The 16,103-nt window shown below is 46.3% G+C and overlaps 1 protein-coding gene across 1 annotated transcript in view; it reads left to right on the plus strand.

Annotated features, from left to right (window-relative positions):
• Window positions 1-16,103, plus strand: part of LOC142697804 (uncharacterized) — a 96,545-nt gene that overhangs the window by 13,497 nt on the left and 66,945 nt on the right. The gene's annotated exons all lie outside the window — the stretch shown is intronic.

Consider the following 16,103-nt stretch of genomic DNA (forward strand, 5'->3'; position numbering starts at 1 on the left):
GAGCAGTGTGTGTGGTAATATCTACAGGGAGCAGTGTGTGTGTGGTAATATCTACAGGGAGCAGTGTGTGGTAATATCTACAGGGAGCAGTGTGTGTGGTAATATCTACAGGGAGCAGTGTGTGGTAATATCTACAGGGAGCAGTGTGTGTGGTAATATCTACAGGGAGCAGTGTGTGTGGTAATATCTACAGGGAGCAGTGTGTGTGGTAATATCTACAGGGAGCAGTGTGTGGTAATATCTACAGGGAGCAGTGTGTGTGGTAATATCTACAGGGAGCAGTGTGTGTGGTAATATCTACAGGGAGCAGTGTGTGTGGTAATATCTACAGGGAGCAGTGTGTGTGGTAATATCTACAGGGAGCAGTGTGTGTGGTAATATCTACAGGGAGCAGTGTGTGTGTGGTAATATCTACAGGGAGCAGTGTGTGGTAATATCTACAGGGAGCAGTGTGTGTGGTAATATCTACAGGGAGCAGTGTGTGGTAATATCTACAGGGAGCAGTGTGTGTGGTAATATCTACAGGGAGCAGTGTGTGGTAATATCTACAGGGAGCAGTGTGTGTGGTAATATCTACAGGGAGCTGTGTGTGTGGTAATATCTTCAGGGAGCAGTGTGTGTGTGGTAATATCTACAGGGAGCAGTGTGTGGTAATATCTACAGGGAGCAGTGTGTGTGGTAATATGTACAGGGAGTAGTGTGTGGTAATATCTACAGGGAGCAGTGTGTGTGGTAATATCTACAGGGAGCAGTGTGTGGTAATATCTACAGGGAGCAGTGTGTGTGGTAATATCTACAGTGAGCAGTGTGTGTGGTAATACCTACAGGGAGCATTGTGTGTGGTAATATCTACAGGGAGCAGTGTGTGTGGTAATATCTACAGGGAGCAGTGTGTGGTAATATCTACAGGGAGCAGTGTGTGGTAATATCTACAGGGAGCAGTGTGTGTGGTAATATCTACAGGGAGCAGTGTGTGTGGTAATATCTACAGGGAGCAGTGTGTGTGGTAATATATACAGGGAGCAGTGTGTGTGGTAATATCTACAGGGGGCAGTGTGTGGTAATATCTACAGGGAGCAGCGTGTGTGGTAATATCTACAGGGAGCAGTGTGTGGTAATATCTACAGGGAGCAGCGTGTGTGGTAATATCTACAGGGAGCAGCGTGTGTGGTAATATCTACAGGGAGCAGCGCGTGTGGTAATATATACAGGGAGCAGCGCGTGTGGTAATATCTACAGGGAGCAGTGTGTGTGGTAATATCTACAGGGAGCAGTGTGTGGTAATATCTACAGGGAGCAGTGTCTGTGGTAATATCTACAGGGAGCAGTGTGTGTGGTAATATCTACAGGGGGCAGTGTGTGTGGTAATATCTATAGTGGGCTGTGTGTGGTAATATTTACAGGGAGCAGTGTGTGTGGTAATATCTACAGGGAGCAGTGTGTGTGGTAATATCTACAGGGAGCAGTGTGTGTGGTAATATCTACAGGGAGCAGTGTGTGGTAATATCTACAGGGAGCAGTGTGTGTGGTAATATCTACAGGGAGCAGTGTGTGTGGTAATATCTACAGTGGGCAGTGTGTGTGGTAATATATACAGGGAGCAGTGTGTGTGGTAATATATACAGGGAGCAGTGTGTGTGGTAATATATACAGGGAGCAGTGTGTGTGGTAATATCTACAGGGAGCAGTGTGTGTGGTAATATCTACAGGGAGCAGTGTGTGGTAATATATACAGGGAGCAGTGTGTGGTAATATCTACAGGGAGCAGTGTGTGTGGTAATATCTACAGGGAGCAGTGTGTATGGTAATATCTACAGGGAGCAGTGTGTGGTAATATCTACAGGGAGCAGTGTGTGTGGTAATATCTACAGGGAGCAGTGTGTGTGGTAATATCTACAGGGGGCAGTGTGTGTGGTAATATATACAGGGAGCAGTGTGTGTGGTAATATATACAGGGAGCAGTGTGTGTGGTAATATCTACAGGGAGCAGTGTGTGTGGTAATATCTACAGGGAGCAGTGTGTGTGGTAATATCTACAGGGAGCAGTGTGTGGTAATATATACAGGGAGCAGTGTGTGTGGTAATATCTACAGGGAGCAGTGTGTGTGGTAATATCTACAGGGAGCAGTGTGTGGTAATATCTACAGGGAGCAGTGTGTGTGTGGTAATATCTACAGGGAGCAGTGTGTGGTAATATCTACAGGGAGCAGTGTGTGTGGTAATATCTACAGGGAGCAGTGTGTGTGGTAATATCTACAGGGAGCAGTGTGTGTGGTAATATCTACAGGGAGCAGTGTGTGTGGTAATATCTACAGGGAGCAGTGTGTGTGGTAATATCTACAGGGAGCAGTGTGTGTGTTGTAATATCTACAGGGAGCAGTGTGTGGTAATATCTACAGGGAGCAGTGTGTGTGGTAATATCTACAGGGAGCAGGGTGTGGTAATATCTACAGGGAGCAGTGTGTGTGGTAATATCTACAGGGAGCAGTGTGTGGTAATATCTACAGGGAGCAGTGTGTGTGGTAATATCTACAGGGAGCAGTGTGTGTGGTAATATCTACAGGGAGCAGTGTGTGTGGTAATATCTTCAGGGAGCAGTGTGTGTGTGTGTGGTAATATCTACAGGGAGCAGTGTGTGGTAATATCTACAGGGAGCATTGTGTGTGGTAATATCTACAGGGAGCAGTGTGTGTGGTAATATCTACAGGGAGCAGTGTGTGGTAATATCTACAGGGAGCAGTGTGTGGTAATATCTACAGGGAGCAGTGTGTGTGGTAATATCTACAGGGAGCAGTGTGTGTGGTAATATCTACAGGGAGCAGCGTGTGTGGTAATATCTACAGGGAGCAGCGCGTGTGGTAATATATACAGGGAGCAGCGCGTGTGGTAATATCTACAGGGAGCAGTGTGTGTGGTAATATCTACAGGGAGCAGTGTGTGGTAATATCTACAGGGAGCAGTGTCTGTGGTAATATCTACAGGGAGCAGTGTGTGTGGTAATATCTACAGGGAGCAGTGTGTGTGGTAATATCTACAGGGGGCAGTGTGTGTGGTAATATATACAGGGAGCAGTGTGTGTGGTAATATCTACAGGGGGCAGTGTGTGTGGTAATATCTATAGTGGGCTGTGTGTGGTAATATTTACAGGGAGCAGTGTGTGTGGTAATATCTACAGGGAGCAGTGTGTGTAGTAATATCTACAGGGAGCAGTGTGTGTGGTAATATCTACAGGGAGCAGTGTGTGGTAATATCTACAGGGAGCAGTGTGTGTGGTAATATCTACAGGGAGCAGTGTGTGTGGTAATATCTACAGTGGGCAGTGTGTGTGGTAATATATACAGGGAGCAGTGTGTGTGGTAATATATACAGGGAGCAGTGTGTGTGGTAATATATACAGGGAGCAGTGTGTGTGGTAATATATACAGGGAGCAGTGTGTGTGGTAATATCTACAGGGAGCAGTGTGTGTGGTAATATCTACAGGGAGCAGTGTGTGGTAATATCTACAGGGAGCAGTGTGTGTGGTAATATCTACAGGGAGCAGTGTGTATGGTAATATCTACAGGGAGCAGTGTGTGGTAATATCTACAGGGAGCAGTGTGTGTGGTAATATCTACAGGGAGCAGTGTGTGTGGTAATATCTACAGGGGGCAGTGTGTGTGGTAATATATACAGGGAGCAGTGTGTGTGGTAATATCTACAGGGAGCAGTGTGTGTGGTAATATCTACAGGGAGCAGTGTGTGGTAATATATACAGGGAGCAGTGTGTGTGGTAATATCTACAGGGAGCAGTGTGTGTGGTAATATCTACAGGGAGCAGTGTGTGGTAATATCTACAGGGAGCAGTGTGTGTGTGGTAATATCTACAGGGAGCAGTGTGTGGTAATATCTACAGGGAGCAGTGTGTGTGGTAATATCTACAGGGAGCAGTGTGTGTGGTAATATCTACAGGGAGCAGTGTGTGTGGTAATATCTACAGGGAGCAGTGTGTGTGGTAATATCTACAGGGAGCAGTGTGTGTGGTAATATCTACAGGGAGCAGTGTGTGTGTTGTAATATCTACAGGGAGCAGTGTGTGGTAATATCTACAGGGAGCAGTGTGTGTGGTAATATCTACAGGGAGCAGGGTGTGGTAATATCTACAGGGAGCAGTGTGTGTGGTTATATCTACAGGGAGCAGTGTGTGGTAATATCTACAGGGAGCAGTGTGTGTGGTAATATCTACAGGGAGCAGTGTGTGTGGTAATATCTACAGGGAGCAGTGTGTGTGGTAATATCTTCAGGGAGCAGTGTGTGTGTGTGTGTGGTAATATCTACAGGGAGCAGTGTGTGGTAATATCTACAGGGAGCATTGTGTGTGGTAATATCTACAGGGAGCAGTGTGTGTGGTAATATCTACAGGGAGCAGTGTGTGGTAATATCTACAGGGAGCAGTGTGTGGTAATATCTACAGGGAGCAGTGTGTGTGGTAATATCTACAGGGAGCAGTGTGTGTGGTAATATCTACAGGGAGCAGTGTGTGTGGTAATATCTACAGGGAGCAGCGTGTGTGGTAATATCTACAGGGAGCAGCGTGTGTGGTAATATCTACAGGGAGCAGCGCGTGTGGTAATATATACAGGGAGCAGCGCGTGTGGTAATATCTACAGGGAGCAGTGTGTGTGGTAATATCTACAGGGAGCAGTGTGTGGTAATATCTACAGGGAGCAGTGTCTGTGGTAATATCTACAGGGAGCAGTGTGTGTGGTAATATCTACAGGGAGCAGTGTGTGTGGTAATATCTACAGGGGGCAGTGTGTGTGGTAATATATACAGGGAGCAGTGTGTGTGGTAATATCTACAGGGGGCAGTGTGTGTGGTAATATCTATAGTGGGCTGTGTGTGGTAATATTTACAGGGAGCAGTGTGTGTGGTAATATCTACAGGGAGCAGTGTGTGTGGTAATATCTACAGGGAGCAGTGTGTGTGGTAATATCTACAGGGAGCAGTGTGTGGTAATATCTACAGGGAGCAGTGTGTGTGGTAATATCTACAGGGAGCAGTGTGTGTGGTAATATCTACAGTGGGCAGTGTGTGTGGTAATATATACAGGGAGCAGTGTGTGTGGTAATATATACAGGGAGCAGTGTGTGTGGTAATATATACAGGGAGCAGTGTGTGTGGTAATATATACAGGGAGCAGTGTGTGTGGTAATATCTACAGGGAGCAGTGTGTGTGGTAATATCTACAGGGAGCAGTGTGTGGTAATATATACAGGGAGCAGTGTGTGGTAATATCTACAGGGAGCAGTGTGTGTGGTAATATCTACAGGGAGCAGTGTGTATGGTAATATCTACAGGGAGCAGTGTGTATGGTAATATCTACAGGGAGCAGTGTGTGGTAATATCTACAGGGAGCAGTGTGTGGTAATATCTACAGGGAGCAGTGTGTGTGGTAATATCTACAGGGGGCAGTGTGTGTGGTAATATATACAGGGAGCAGTGTGTGTGGTAATATCTACAGGGAGCAGTGTGTGTGGTAATATCTACAGGGAGCAGTGTGTGGTAATATATACAGGGAGCAGTGTGTGTGGTAATATCTACAGGGAGCAGTGTGTGTGGTAATATCTACAGGGAGCAGTGTGTGGTAATATCTACAGGGAGCAGTGTGTGTGTGGTAATATCTACAGGGAGCAGTGTGTGGTAATATCTACAGGGAGCAGTGTGTGTGGTAATATCTACAGGGAGCAGTGTGTGTGGTAATATCTACAGGGAGCAGTGTGTGTGGTAATATCTACAGGGAGCAGTGTGTGTGGTAATATCTACAGGGAGCAGTGTGTGTGTTGTAATATCTACAGGGAGCAGTGTGTGTGTTGTAATATCTACAGGGAGCAGTGTGTGGTAATATCTACAGGGAGCAGTGTGTGTGGTAATATCTACAGGGAGCAGGGTGTGGTAATATCTACAGGGAGCAGTGTGTGTGGTAATATCTACAGGGAGCAGTGTGTGGTAATATCTACAGGGAGCAGTGTGTGTGGTAATATCTACAGGGAGCAGTGTGTGTGGTAATATCTACAGGGAGCAGTGTGTGTGGTAATATCTTCAGGGAGCAGCGTGTGTGGTAATATCTACAGGGAGCAGTGTGTGTGGTAATATCTTCAGGGAGCAGTGTGTGTGTGTGTGTGGTAATATCTACAGGGAGCAGTGTGTGGTAATATCTACAGGGAGCAGTGTGTGTGGTAATATGTACAGGGAGTAGTGTGTGGTAATATCTACAGGGAGCAGTGTGTGTGGTAATATCTACAGGGAGCAGTGTGTGGTAATATCTACAGGGAGCAGTGTGTGTGGTAATATCTACAGTGAGCAGTGTGTGTGGTAATACCTACAGGGAGCAGTGTGTGTGGTAATATCTACAGGGAGCAGTGTGTGTGGTAATATCTACAGGGAGCAGTGTGTGGTAATATCTACAGGGAGCAGTGTGTGGTAATATCTACAGGGAGCAGTGTGTGTGGTAATATCTACAGGGAGCAGTGTGTGTGGTAATATCTACAGGGAGCAGTGTGTGTGGTAATATCTACAGGGAGCAGCGTGTGTGGTAATATCTACAGGGAGCAGCGCGTGTGGTAATATCTACAGGGAGCAGCGCGTGTGTTAATATATACAGGGAGCAGCGTGTGTGGTAATATCTACAGGGAGCAGTGTGTGTGGTAATATCTACAGGGAGCAGTGTGTGGTAATATCTACAGGGAGCAGTGTCTGTGGTAATATCTACAGGGAGCAGTGTGTGTGGTAATATCTACAGGGAGCAGTGTGTGTGGTAATATCTACAGGGGGCAGTGTGTGTGGTAATATATACAGGGAGCAGTGTGTGGTAATATCTACAGGGAGCAGTGTGTGTGGTAATATCTACAGGGAGCAGCGTGTGTGGTAATATCTACAGGGAGCAGTGTCTGTGGTAATATATACAGGGAGCAGTGTGTGTGGTAATATCTACAGGGAGCAGTGTGTGTGGTAATATCTACAGGGAGCAGTGTGTGTGGTAATATATACAGGGAGCAGTGTGTGGTAATATCTACAGGGAGCAGTGTGTGGTAATATCTACAGGGAGCAGTGTGTGGTAATATCTACAGGGAGCAGTGTGTGTGATAATATATACAGGGAGCAGTGTGTGTGGTAATATCTACAGAGAGCAGTGTGTGTGGTAATATCTACAGGGAGCAGCGTGTGGTAATATGTACAGGGAGCAGTGTGTGTGGTAATATGTACAGGGAACAGTGTGTGTGGTAATATCTACAGGGAGCAGTGTGTGTGGTAATATCTACAGGGAGCAGTGTGTGTGGTAATATCTACAGGGAGCAGTGTGTGTGGTAATATCTACAGGGAGCAGTGTGTGTGGTAATATCTACAGGGAGCAGTGTGTGTGTGGTAATATCTACAGGGAGCAGTGTGTGGTAATATCTACAGGGAGCAGTGTGTGTGGTAATATCTACAGGGAGCAGTGTGTGGTAATATCTACAGGGAGCAGTGTGTGTGGTAATATCTACAGGGAGCAGTGTGTGTGGTAATATCTACAGGGAGCAGTGTGTGGTAATATCTACAGGGAGCAGTGTGTGTGGTAATATCTACAGGGAGCAGTGTGTGTGGTAATATCTACAGGGAGCAGTGTGTGTGGTAATATCTTCAGGGAGCAGTGTGTGTGTGTGGTAATATCTACAGGGAGCAGTGTGTGGTAATATCTACAGGGGGCAGCGTGTGTGGTAATCTCTACAGGGAGCAGCGTGTTTGGTAATATATACAGGGAGCAGCGCGTGTGGTAATATCTACAGGGAGCAGCGTGTGTGGTAATATCTACAGGGAGCAGTGTGTGGTAATATCTACAGGGAGCAGTGTCTGTGGTAATATCTACAGGGAGCAGTGTGTGTGGTAATATCTACAGGGAGCAGTGTGTGTGGTAATATCTACAGGGGGCAGTGTGTGTGGTAATATATACAGGGAGCAGTGTGTGTGGTAATATCTACAGGGAGCAGTGTGTGTGGTAATATCTACAGGGAGCAGCGTGTGTGGTAATATCTACAGGGAGCAGTGTCTGTGGTAATATATACAGGGAGCAGTGTGTGTGGTAATATCTACAGGGAGCAGTGTGTGTGGTAATATCTACAGGGAGCAGTGTGTGTGGTAATATATACAGGGAGCAGTGTGTGGTAATATCTACAGGGAGCAGTGTGTGGTAATATCTACAGGGAGCAGTGTGTGGTAATATCTACAGGGAGCAGTGTGTGTGATAATATATACAGGGAGCAGTGTGTGTGGTAATATCTACAGAGAGCAGTGTGTGTGGTAATATCTACAGGGAGCAGCGTGTGGTAATATGTACAGGGAGCAGTGTGTGTGGTAATATGTACAGGGAACAGTGTGTGTGGTAATATCTACAGGGAGCAGTGTGTGTGGTAATATCTACAGGGAGCAGTGTGTGTGGTAATATCTACAGGGAGCAGTGTGTGTGGTAATATCTACAGGGAGCAGTGTGTGTGGTAATATCTACAGGGAGCAGTGTGTGTGTGGTAATATCTACAGGGAGCAGTGTGTGGTAATATCTACAGGGAGCAGTGTGTGTGGTAATATCTACAGGGAGCAGTGTGTGGTAATATCTACAGGGAGCAGTGTGTGGTAATATCTACAGGGAGCAGTGTGTGTGGTAATATCTACAGGGAGCAGTGTGTGGTAATATCTACAGGGAGCAGTGTGTGTGGTAATATCTACAGGGAGCAGTGTGTGTGGTAATATCTACAGGGAGCAGTGTGTGTGGTAATATCTTCAGGGAGCAGTGTGTGTGTGTGGTAATATCTACAGGGAGCAGTGTGTGGTAATATCTACAGGGGGCAGCGTGTGTGGTAATCTCTACAGGGAGCAGTGTGTTTGGTAATATATACAGGGAGCAGCGCGTGTGGTAATATCTACAGGGAGCAGCGTGTGTGGTAATATCTACAGGGAGCAGTGTGTGGTAATATCTACAGGGAGCAGTGTCTGTGGTAATATCTACAGGGAGCAGTGTGTGTGGTAATATCTACAGGGAGCAGTGTGTGTGGTAATATCTACAGGGAGCAGTGTGTGTGGTAATATCTACAGGGGGCAGTGTGTGTGGTAATATATACAGGGAGCAGTGTGTGTGGTAATATCTACAGGGAGCAGTGTGTGTGGTAATATCTACAGGGTGCAGCGTGTGTGGTAATATCTACAGGGAGCAGCGTCTGTGGTAATATATACAGGGAGCAGTGCGTGTGGTAATATCTACAGGGAGCAGTGTGTGGTAATATCTACAGGGGGCAGTGTGTGTGGTAATATCTACAGGGAGCTGTGTGTGGTAATATCTACAGGGAGCAGTGTGTGGTAATATCTACACGGGGCAGTGTCTGTGGTATTATCTACAGGGAGCAGTGTGTGTGGTAATATATACAGGGAGCTGTGTGTGGTAATATCTACATCTACAGGGAGCAGTGTGTGTGGTAATATGTGGAGTGATCAGTGTGTGTGGTAGTATCTACAGGGAGCAGTGTGTGGTAATATCTACAGGGAGCAGTGTCTGTGGTATTATCTACAGGGAGCAGTGTGTGTGGTAATATCTACAGGGAGCAGTGTGTGTGGTAATATCTACAGGGAGCAGTGTGTGTGGTAATATCTACAGGGAGCAGTGTGTGTGGTAATATCTACAGGGAGCAGCGTGTGTGGTAATATCTACAGGGAGCAGTGTGTGTGTGTGGTAATATCTACAGGGAGCAGTGTGTGTGGTAATATCTACAGGGAGCAGTGTGTGGTAATAACAACAGGGAGCAGTGTGTGTGGTAATATATACAGGGAGCAGTGTGTGTGGTAATATATACAGGGAGCAGTGTGTGGTAATATCTACAGGGAGCAGTGTGTGTGGTAATATCTACAGGGAGCAGTGTGTGGTAATATCTACAGGGAGCAGTGTGTGTGGTAATATCTACATGGAGCAGTGTGTGTGGTAATATCTACAGGGAGCAGTGTGTGTGGTAATATCTACAGGGAGCAGTGTGTGTGGTAATATCTACAGGGAGCAGTGTGTGTGGTAATATCTACAGGGAGCAGTGTGTGTGGTAATATCTACAGGGAGCAGTGTGTGTGGTAATATCTACAGTGATCAGTGTGTGTAGTATCTACAGGGAGCAGTGTGTGGTAATATCTACAGGGAGCAGTGTGTGGTAATATCTACAGGGAGCAGTGTGTGGTAATATCTACAGGGAGCAGTGTGTATGGTAATATCTACAGGGAGCAGTGTGTGTGGTAATATCTACAGGGAGCAGTGTGTGTGGTAATATCTACAGGGAGCAGTGTGTGTGGTAATATCTACAGGGAGCAGTGTGTGGTAATATCTACCGGGAGCAGTGTGTGTGGTAATATCTACAGGGAGCAGCGTGTGTGGTAATATCTACAGGGAGCAGTGTGTGGTAATATCTACAGGGAGCAGTGTGTGTGGTAATATCTACAGGGAGCAGTGTGTGTGTGGTAATATCTACAGGGAGCAGTGTGTGGTAATATATACAGGGAGCAGTGTGTGTGGTAATATCTACAGGGAGCTGTGTGTGGTAATATCTACATCTACAGGGAGCAGTGTGTGTGGTAATATCTACAGGGAGCAGTGTGTGGTAATATCTACAGGGAGCAGTGTGTGTGGTAATATCTACAGGGAGCAGTGTGTGGTAATATCTACAGGGAGCAGTGTGTGGTAATATCTACAGGGAGCAGTGTGTGGTAATATCTACAGGGAGCATTGTGGTATTATCTGCAGGGAGCAGTGTGTGTGGTAATATCTACAGGGAGCAGTGTGTGGTAATATATACAGGGAGCAGTGTGTGTGGTAATATCTACAGGGAGCAGTGTGTGTGGTAATATCTACAGGGAGCAGTGTGTGGTAATATCTACAGGGGGCAGTGTCTGTGGTATTATCTACAGGGAGCAGTGTGTGTGGTAATATATACAGGGAGCAGTGTGTGTGGTAATATCTACAGGGAGCAGTGTGTGGTTATATCTACAGGGACCAGTGTGTGGTATTATCTACAGAGACCAGTGTGTGATATTATCTACAGGGAGCAGTGTGTGTGGTAATATCTACAGGGGGCAGTGTGTGTGGTAATATCTACAGGGAGCAGCGTGTGTGGTAATGTCTACAGGGAGCAGTGTGTGTGGTAATATCTACAGGGAGCAGTGTGTGGTAATATATACTGGGAGCAGTGTGGTATTATCTACAGGGAGCAGTGTGTGTGGTAATATGTACAGGGAGCAGTGTGTGGTAATATGTACAGGGAGCAGTGTGTGTGGTAATATCTACAGGGAGCAGTGTGTGGTAATATCTACAGGGACCAGTGTGTGTGGTAATATCTACAGGGGGCAGTGTCTGTGGTATTATCTACAGGGAGCAGCAGTGTGTGGTAATATCTACAGGGAGCAGTGTGTGGTATTATCTACAGGGACCAGTGTGTGGTATTATCTACAGGGACCAGTGTGTGATATTATCTACAGGGAGCAGTGTGTGTGGTAATATCTACAGGGAGCAGTGTGTGTGTTGTAATATCTACAGGGAGCAGTGTGTGGTATTATCTACAGGGACCAGTGTGTGGTAATAGCTACAGGGAGCAGCGTGTGGTAATATCTACAGGGAGCAGTGTGTGGTAATAAATACAGGGAGCAGCGTGTGGTTAAAATCTGCAGGGAGCAGTGTGTGTGGTAATATCTACAGGGAGCAGGGTGTGTGGTAATATCTACAGGGAGCAGTGTGTGTGGTAATATCTACAGGGAGCAGTGTGTGTGGTAATATCTACAGGGAGCAGTGTGTGTGGTAATATCTACAGGGAGCAGTGTGTGTGGTAATATCTACAGGGAGCAGTGTGTGTGGTAATATCTACAGGGAGCAGTGTGTGTGTGGTAATATCTTCTGGGAGCAGTGTGTGTGGTAATATCTTTCTGGGAGCAGTGTGTGTGGTAATATCTACAGGGAGCAGTATGTGTGGTAATATCTTCTGGGAGCAGTGTGTGTGGTAATATCTACAGGGAGCAGTATGTGTGGTAATATCTACAGCGAGCAGTGTGTGTGGTAATATCTACAGGGAGCAGTGTGTGGTAATATCTACAGGGAGCAGTGTGTGTGGTAATATCTACAGGGAGCAGTGTGTGTGGTAATATCTACAGGGAGCAGTGTGTGTGGTAATATCTATAGGGAGCAGCGTGTGTGGTGATACCTACAGGGAGCAGTGTGTGTGGTAATATCTACTGGGAGTAGTGTGTGTGGTAATATCTACAGGGAGCAGTGTGTGTGGTAATATATACAGAGAGCAGTGTGTGGTAATATCTACAGGGAGCAGTGTGTGTGGTAATATCTACAGGGAGCAGTGTGTGTGGTAATATATACAGAGAGCAGTGTGTGGTAATATCTACAGGGAGCAGTGTGTGTGGTAATATCTACAGGGAGCAGTGTGTGATAATATCTACAGGGAGCAGTGTGGTAATATCTACAGAGAGCAGTGTGTATGGTAATATCTACAGGGAGAAGTGTGTGTGGTAATATCTACATCTACAGGGAGCAGTGTGTGTGGTAATATCTACAGGGAGCAGCGTGTGTGGTAATATCTACAGGGAGCAGTGTGTGGTAATATCTACAGGGAGCAGAGTGTGTTGTAATATCTACAGGGGGCAGTGTCTGTGGTATTATCTACAGGGAGCAGTGTGTGGTAATATCTACAGGGAGCAGTGTGTGTGGTAATATCTACAGGGAGCAGTGTGTGTGGTAATATCTACAGGGAGCAGTGTGTGGTAATAACAACGGAGCAGTGTGTGTGGTAATATATACAGGGAGCAGTGTGTGGTAATATCTACAGGGAGCAGTGTGTGGTAATATCTACAGGGAGCAGTGTGTGTGGTAATATCTACAGGGAACAGTGTGTGTGGTAATATCTACAGGGAGCTGTGTGTGTGGTAATATGTACAGGGAGCAGTGTGTGGTAATATCTACAGGGAGCAGTGTGTGTGGTAATATATACAGGGAGCAGTGTGTGGTAATATCTACTGGGAGCAGTGTGTGTGGTAATATCTACAGGGAGCAGTGTGTGTGGTAATATATACAGGGAGCAGTGTGTGTGGTAATATCTACAGGGAGCAGTGTGTGGTAATATCTACAGGGAGCAGTGTGTGGTAATATCTACAGGGAGCAGTGTGTGGTAATATCTACAGGGAGCAGTGTGTGTGGTAATATCTACAGGGAGCAGTGTGTGTGGTAATATCTACAGGGAGCAGTGTGTGTGGTAATATCTACAGGGAGCAGTGTGTGGTAATATCTACAGGGAGCAGTGTGTGGTAATATCTACAGGGAGCAGTGTGTGTGGTAATATCTACAGGGAGCAGTGTGTGGTAATATCTACAGGGAGCAGTGTGTGGTAATATCTACAGGGAGCAGTGTGTGTGGTAATATATACAGGGAGCAGTGTTTGGTAATATCTACAGGGAGCAGTGTGTGTGGTAATATCTACAGGGAGCAGTCTGTGTGGTAATATATACAGGGATCAGTGTGTGTGGTAATATCTACAGGGAGCAGTGTGTGTGGTAATATATACAGGGAGCAGTGTGTGTGGTAATATCTACAGGAAGCAGTGTGTGGTAATATCTACAGGGAGCAGTGTGTGGTAATATCTACAGGGGGCAGTGTGTGTGGTAATATCTACAGGAAGCAGCGTGTGTGGTAATATCTACAGGGAGCAGTGTGTAGTAATATATACAGGGAGCAGTGTGTGGTAATATCTACAGGGAGCAGTGTGTGTGGTAATATCTACAGGGAGCAGCGTGTGTGTGGTAATATCTACAGGGAGCAGTGTGTGTGGTAATATCTACAGGGAGCAGTGTGTGTGGTAATATCTACAGGGAGCAGTGTGTGGTAATATCTACAGGGATCAGTGTGTGGTAATATCTACAGGGAGCAGCGTGTGTGGTAATATCTACAGGGAGCAGCGTGTGTGTGGTAATATCTACAGGGGGCAGTGTGTGGTAATATCTACAGGGAGCAGTGTGTGTGTGGTAATATCTACAGGGAGCAGTGTGTGGTAATATCTACAGGGAGCAGTGTGTGTGGTAATATCTACAGGGAGCAGTGTGTGTGGTAATATCTACAGGGAGCAGTGTGTTTGGTAATATCTACAGGGAGCAGTGTGTGGTAATATCTACAGGGAGCAGTGTGTGTGGTAATATCTACAGGGAGCAGTGTGTGTGTATGTGGTAATATCTACAGGGAGCAGCGTGTGTGGTAATATCTACAGGGAGCAGTGTGTGGTAATATCTACTGGGAGCAGTGTGTGTGTGTGTGGTAATATCTACAGGGAGCAGCGTGTGTGGTAATATCTACAGGGAGCAGTGTGTGGTAATATCTACAGGGAGCAGTGTGTGGTAATATCTACAGGGAGCAGTGTGTGGTAATATCTACAGGGAGCAGTGTGTGGTAATATCTACAGGGAGCAGTGTGTGTGGTAATATCTACAGGGAGCAGTGTGTGTGGTTATATCTACAGGGAGCAGTGTGTGGTAATATCTACAGGGAGCAGTGTGTGGTAATATCTACAGGGAGCAGTGTGTGTGTGGTAATATCTACAGGGAGCAGTGTGTGTGGTAATATCTACAGGGGGCAGTGTGTGTGGTAATATCTACAGGGAGCAGTGTGTGTGGTAATATCTACAGGGAGCAGTGTGTGTGGTAATATCTACAGGGGGCAGGCAGTGTGTGGTAATATCTACAGGGAGCAGTGTGTGTGGTAATATCTACAGGGAGCAGTGTGTGTGGTAATATATACAGGGAGCAGTGTGTGTGGTAATATCTACAGGGAGCAGCGTGTGTGGTAATATCTACAGGGAGCAGCGTGTGTGGTAATATCTACAGGAAGCAGCGTGTGGTAATATATACAGGGAGCAGTGTGTGTGGTAATATCTACAGGGAGCAGCGTGTGTGGTAATATCTACAGGGAGCAGCGTGTGTGGTAATATCTACAGGGAGCAGTGTGTGTGGTAATATATACAGGGAGCAGCGTGTGTGGTAATATCTACAGGGAGCAGTGTGTGTGGTAATATCTACAGGAAGCAGCGTGTGTGGTAATATCTACAGGGAGCAGTGTGTGTGGTAATATCTACAGGGAGCAGTGTGTGTGGTAATATCTACAGGGAGCAGTGTGTGTGGTAATATCTACAGGGAGCAGTGTGTGTGGTAATATCTACAGGGAGCAGCGTGTGTGGTAATATCTACAGGGAGCAGTGTGTGTGGTAATATCTACAGGAAGCAGCGTGTGTGGTAATATCTACAGGGAGCAGTGTGTGTGGTAATATCTACAGGGAGCAGTGTGTGTGGTAATATGTACAGGGAGCAGTGTGTGTGGTAATATGTACAGGGAGCAGTGTGTGTGGTAATATATACAGGGAGCAGTGTGTGTGGTAATATCTACAGGGAGCAGTGTGTGTGGTAATATCTACAGGGAGCAGTGTGTGTGGTAATATGTACAGGGAGCAGCGTGTGTGGTAATATCTACAGGGAGCAGCGTGTGTGGTAATATCTACAGGGAGCAGCGTGTGTGGTAATATCTACAGGGAGCAGTGTGTGTGGTAATATCTACAGGGAGCAGTGTGTGTGGTAATATCTACAGGGAGCAGTGTGTGTGGTAATATCTACAGGGAGCAGTGTGTGTGGTAATATCTACAGGGAGCAGTGTGTGTGGTAATATCTACAGGGGGCAGTGTGTGGTAATATCTACAGGGAGCAGTGTGTGTGGTAATATCTACAGGGAGCAGTGTGTGGTAATATCTACAGGGAGCAGTGTGTGTGGTAATATCTACAGGGAGCAGTGTGTGTGGTAATATCTACAGGGAGCAGTGTGTGTGGTAATATCTACAGGGAGCAGTGTGTGGTAATATCTACAGGGAGCAGTGTGTGTGGTAATATCTACTGGGAGCAGTGTGTGTGGTAATATCTACTGGGAGCAGTGTGTGTGTGTGTGGTAATATCTACAGGGAGCAGCGTGTGTGGTAATATCTACAGGGAGCAGTGTGTGGTAATATCTACAGGGAGCAGTGTGTGGTAATATCTAC

Source organism: Rhinoderma darwinii, chromosome 1 (genome assembly GCF_050947455.1).
Source record: "Rhinoderma darwinii isolate aRhiDar2 chromosome 1, aRhiDar2.hap1, whole genome shotgun sequence".
In the NCBI taxonomy this organism is placed as follows: domain Eukaryota; kingdom Metazoa; phylum Chordata; class Amphibia; order Anura; family Rhinodermatidae; genus Rhinoderma; species Rhinoderma darwinii.